Source organism: Cynocephalus volans, chromosome X, assembly GCF_027409185.1.
Source record: "Cynocephalus volans isolate mCynVol1 chromosome X, mCynVol1.pri, whole genome shotgun sequence".
NCBI lineage: Eukaryota > Metazoa > Chordata > Mammalia > Dermoptera > Cynocephalidae > Cynocephalus > Cynocephalus volans.
In genome coordinates this window covers 24,465,826-24,471,644 of record NC_084478.1, presented here as the reverse complement: position 1 = coordinate 24,471,644, position 5,819 = coordinate 24,465,826, and the positions used below count along the sequence as shown (strand labels likewise).

The 5,819-nt window shown below is 43.4% G+C and overlaps 1 pseudogene; it reads left to right on the top strand.

Moving 5' to 3' along the window:
* Positions 1–1,516: 1,516 nt before the first annotated feature.
* LOC134367818 (ATP synthase subunit d, mitochondrial-like) lies at positions 1,517–1,930 on the top strand (annotated as a pseudogene).
* Positions 1,931–5,819: the final 3,889 nt, after the last annotated feature.

Genomic DNA, 5,819 nt, shown 5'->3' with positions numbered 1-5,819 from the left:
TGTCAAAATGGTAGAAAGAACCACTGGAATTAAAGGTCATCTGCCACATCAGCCAGCAGTGAGGAATGTCACCTGTGTTTCACCAACATGTTTATTCTTTGCCTTCTCTGCCTATGTTCACTAGGTTATAAGGATCCTTCTCAAACTGTTCCCATAGAACAGAAGAAGCCAAGCGAACCATGCCGGGTGTTTGGAGTGCAAGTTAGTTGTGCTATGCCATTTGGATACTATACAGGAATAGCCCCACTAGGGGCTAGTTCAACAGAACAGTCTATGCTGAATGGGTCTCGGGAATTCATCATAGCAGGTGAAGTCAGTGCACCCACCACACCCTGAGGCACTCAAATCGCAGTACCCACCAGTGCCAATGGCTTCTTACTGGGTGCCCTTGCAACTCTGCTGAGGGCTTTCTCTGGCTACAGGGGCGGGCTTGTGCCTCAGCCCTGTGCAGAGCAGGTCAGAAGTGGCAGGGACTGAAGGCCAGTGATGGAGGGGTTGGCGGAAGACCTCAGCTCCCCGTCCATTGAGATGCCTGTTCAACACCAGGTCCCAGAGGTTGCCAGCAGGGTTAATGCCCATTTGCTCACAGTGATAACTTATAGAATGTCCTCTATATTGACTTTCTTCTGTTTTCTGTTTCATGTTTCCATTCTCCTACTATAGTTTCCTGGGATCACCTCCCAAATTAGCTACTTGCATTCAAATCCCTGTCTCAGTCCTCTTCACAAGAGCATTGGAGTTGTCTGGAGGTCTTGCCTACTTGTGACAGTCACTGGGACGTTCTCGATTACATGCATGAAAGAGAGAGGGGGAGGGAGAGAAAGACAGTGTATGAATAACCTAAAATTTCAAATTGGGGAGTGGGGAGATCACCCACTCAGGATGAAGAGGAGACAACCAGACAGGGGTGCAAAGGAGAGAGAGGAAGAGATGGGAGAGGCCCTTGCACTCTCACGTGTGAACTTTGCCTGCAAGTTTTTTCCTTGAAAACGTTACATTAAAATACACAGTTGTTAACTATTCTGATTAGATCACTATACAATATATGCATGTATTGAAATAACAAACTGTACCCCCAAAACATGTGCAATGAATCAAATAAATTAAAAATTTAAAAACTCATAAAGTGCTTGGGGAGAGTGAATTCTTCGTGGGAAGTGGTGAATAAACTAATTTTTGCATCTGGGGGGGCTTGGGACATATCACAGCCTGACCTCAGGAGTGCAACTCTGTGCTAAACAAAAATCACAGGGAGAATTTAGGACTTTCCCAGGCTATGGCATTGGCTGGAGTCTCTTCCTCTTTCTCCCTGGCCTTCTTGGTGCCAAAGAGCTACAGCTGGCATCTCTGAGATGTGCTGAGCATCAGAAAGGGGAACTGAGGAGGTGGTAGGAGTTCCTCCAAAATGCTTTCAAAATTTTCTTTTGAGTCAGTTAAGAGTTGCTCCTTCTGGGTGACCCACTTCTGTTACTGGCTGCTGGCCTGTATGCCACTGGGGTCAGTGAAGGATCCCAAGATGGCTGGGTGAAAACTTGCTCTAAAAGCCATTCACTGGGTAGATTTGGGGGAGGTCATACCCCAAAACCAAAAGGCCATTGCTAACTACCTGAAATCCTAGAATGAGACTCTCAGCTCCAGGTTGGCTACTCTACCTGAGAATCCACCAGCTATTGACCAGGCTTACTACAAGGCCAACGTGGCCAAGGTGGATTTGGTGGATGACTTTGAGAAGAAGGTGAAAAGTTGTCCTAAGTTTTTGTCTCTCTCAAAGGCCAGGATTCAGGAATATGAGAAACAGCTGGAGAAGATGAAGAACATAATTCCATCTGAGTTGATGACCACCGAGGACTTGAATGAAATCTTCCCAGAAAGCAAGTTGGACAAGCGGAAGTATCCCTATTGGCCTCACCAGCCAACTGAGAAATCATAAAATTGAGTCTGGGAGGAAGCACTGGCTTTTATATTACAATCTCTGGACATTAAAAGAAAAGCAATTATATATACTTATAAAAAAAGAGCTGGGCCGGCCCGTGGCTCACTCGGTAGAGTGCGGTGCTGATAACACCAAGGCCACGGGTTCGGATCCTATATAGGGATGGCCGGTTTGCTCACTGGCTGAGCGTGGTGCTGACAACACCAAGCCAAGGGTTGAGATCCCCTTACCGGTCATCTTTTTAAAAAAAAAAAAAAAAAAAAAAAAAAAAAGAGCTGCTCCTTTCTAGAACACATAATTGGTTTAAACGGTTTTTGGAATTTCCTCTGGCTTGATTTATGACTCTGTGAAAGGAACCTGAAATTGTGCAGTAGCTGGGTATTAGAAAACGTTTCTTGGAAAATTCTAAGGAAATAGGCAGAAGGCTTTAGCTGACTTGGGGTTCTGTTATCAGCATCTTATGCAGCAAATGCCTAATTTTATCTTCTGTGTAATTTTTAAACATTTGTTTTTCTTCCTGTATCTGAAATTTGTGAGTCATATTCTTTTCTTCTACATTTCCCATGATTTATCCTTGTTTTCAGCCTGAAGAGTTTTTCCTTTCCATTCTTGTTTTTAATTTTCCAAGAGCCTTTTTAGCACTCAAGGATTCGGGCTAGCCAGTTAGCTTGGTTGGTTAGAATGCAGTGTTAACAATACCAAGATCAAAGGTTCGGATCCCTGTACTGGCCAGCCACCCCAAAAATCCAAAACTCAAGGACTCAAGGGTGTTCTTTGTCTGTTCTCTGTCTGTTTTTCTTGATTTGATTCTATAATTCTAAAAAAAAGCATTTCTGCTCAGAAATTTGGAGAATTTCTGCTGTTGCTTCATTGCTGGTTCTTGCCCGGCACAAGGCAAGGAAAGTTCCAAGTGCCCATCCTTCAGGCGCCCCTCCTCCCCCCTGGCCCAATGGCTGGAGAGAACAGGCTTTTCCTAGAGCTCCCCTGGTCTGTGCCCTCTCTCAATTCTGAGCTTGAGCTGGAATATATAGAAGGAAAAACAACCTAGAGAATTCACTTCCAGGTCATCTCTTAAGACCTGGGTTCCTTACCACTCCACCTGTTCTTTATCTACTGTGCTAGGCAGAATCATGCCCTTCCCTGGAGATGTCAATGTCCAAATCCTTGGAATCTATGGATATGTGAGCTTACATGGCAAAAAGGACTTTACAAACCTGACCAAGTTAAAAATCTTGAGATGGGGACATTATCTTGGATTTTCTGGGTGGGCCCAATGTAATCACAAGGGCCCTTAAAAGAGAGAGGCAGGAAGGTCAGAGCCAGAGAAGGAGATGTGACCATAGAAGTCAGAATGATTTCAGGAAGGCCGTGTATTAGTCTGTTTCTGCAGCTTGTAACAAAATACCTGGACCTGGGTAATTTATAAGAAAATGAAATTTATTGCTTACAGTTTTGGAGGATGGAAAGTCCAAAGTCTGGGGAGGTAAGGTGTCTTGGTGAGGTGTCTGGTGAGGGTCTTGGTGGTGGTGACAGTGACCCAGGGATCTCACATGGTGAAAATGGCAGAGCAGACAGAGACTAACCTCTCATGTGCTCTCCTTTTAAAGCCCTCAGAACCATGCTCCTGACCACCACTATTAATCCATTCACTATGTTGTGGTCCTACAATCTAATCACCTCTTCAAAGCCCCACTTTTCAATTACCATAATAGGATTTCCCACCTTCAACAGTTGCAGTGGGGACCAAGCCTCAATGAGGTTGGGGGGGGACATCCAATCTACAGCAGGCACCATGAGCCAAGGAATGCAGGCAGCCGTTAGGAGCTGGAAAGGGAAGGAAGTGGGTTCTCCTCTACAGCTTCCAGAAAGAACACAGCTCTACCAACCCATTTTAGGCTTCTGTCCGCTAGAACTATAAGATAATGTATTTGTGTTATTTTAAAGCACTAAAATTATGATAATTTGTTACAGTGGCAAAAATACCCCCAAAACAAAAAACTAATATATCCACCTTTCAGTAGCTGCTCTGTGTATCTTGTCTAGGGTTTTTTGTTATAATCAGAGGGAGAGATGGAGCAGAGTGTCCTTACCACATCTTGAGTGGAACCAGAAGTTCATTACTCTTATTCTCAAATTTTATGACTTTGGACAGTAGGAGCTAACTTTTGTGACCTGTGGACCCCACCTATTAATTTTTGAAACCCTCCTTGCTTTCTGACTCAACATCATGTCTTGTTCCTTTCCTGCTCCAGACCTGGAAATAAGCCATTTCTCCAAGGAAAATGTTTAAATTGATGAAAAGTTGTTCATTAAAATGTGTTACAGAAATTTAAGAAAATTATCATCAAAGCCTGTCACTACCTGATCCTCTTCTCCTTATAGCCACAGGGCAATGTGGGCCTGCCTGGAGACAACTCCCTTCCTCCGTCCCTCTTCTGCTAAGGTACTGGCTGAGGGGGGTTCTGGTGCAGGATGGAGATGACTGGCTTCCTTGACAGCCACCCCAACCCCAGGCGCATTCATATTCTGGTGAGGCTCAGTGAAAAGCTCCCTTGGGCAAGAGTACCCAGGGTGGGAGGCAGAGCTGAAGCCTGTCCCCAGGTCCCTAGCATCTTTCTGACCTAGCACAGTGCTTGGCCCACAGAAAGGTCTAAATGTACATGAATTTAATCAAAACAAATGGTTCACAAGTAGCTATCCAAAAATACACAGATATTCCAGAGTGGAGATTGACGATGAATGCTATTTAAGTAAGCAAAAAGGCTTGTATCTAGCAAACCCCAGTCAAGCAACCATGGTAAGCCTACAGCTCTTCCAAGACGTCTCATTGACTTCAGACCTTGCCCAGTGAGGAGTTGTCAAGCCTGTGGAGGGGAGAAGCTAAGAAAGATGGAAACTGGCTTGGCAATGTCAGGTAGCCTTTTTCACATTCCTTGCGGTAGGCAGCAGAATTTATCTTAGGAAAAGACTACTCTTGTTTGGGAAAACATTTTTATGGGCCTTTTGTTATGCAAATAAGAAACCCAGAGCTGAGTCAGGTGAGTGAGGTTGAAAAAATGGTGAACTAAATTCCTCTTTATTAGTTTATCTCATTAAGGAAAAGTGGGTGTCCATGAAGAACTCTTTTTTTTTTTTTTTGGTGTGAAAGAATTTTTTATTTCATTTAAGAGCCTGGAAACATGAGTTCTTAGGGGGCTGAAACTAGGGATAGGAGGTGACAGGAAAAATGCTATGTTCTGAGGGGGCAGAAACATGAAGGCAGTTCAGAGCGACAGCCAGGACATATAAACAATCCCCAAGAATATTCCAGAATATTCTGGAGGTACCTGGACTCCACCAATGGAAAAGTGATAAATTACCTGGCCCAAGCATGCCCTCTATATAAAGATGGAGGAAGAAACGAAGAAGGCAGAGTAGTGGCAGTATCTAACTCAGTGCTGTTGGAGAGAAATATGATATGAGCCACATGTGTATTTTAAAATTTTCTGTTAGTCACATTAAGAAGGAAAAAAGAAACAGGTGAAATCAATTTTAGTAATATATTTTATTTAATTCAGTATATCCAAACTATTATTGTTCAACATTTAATCAACATAAAATATCATTGATGACATATTTTACATTTTTTCATATTAAATCTTTGAAATCCTGTGCGTTTTACATTTAAAGTACATTTCAACTCAGACTAGCCCGATTTAAAGAGCTCTATACCCTCATGTGGCTAGTGGCTGCCATTTTGGATATGCAAGTCCAACTCTTTATACTCTGTGGTTACTAAGATAATTCCAAACCTTTTTTTTTTTTGTGACCGTTAAGGGGATCGTAACTCTTGGTTGGTGTTATCTGCACCACGCTCAGCCAGTGAGCGCACCAGACATCCCTAAAT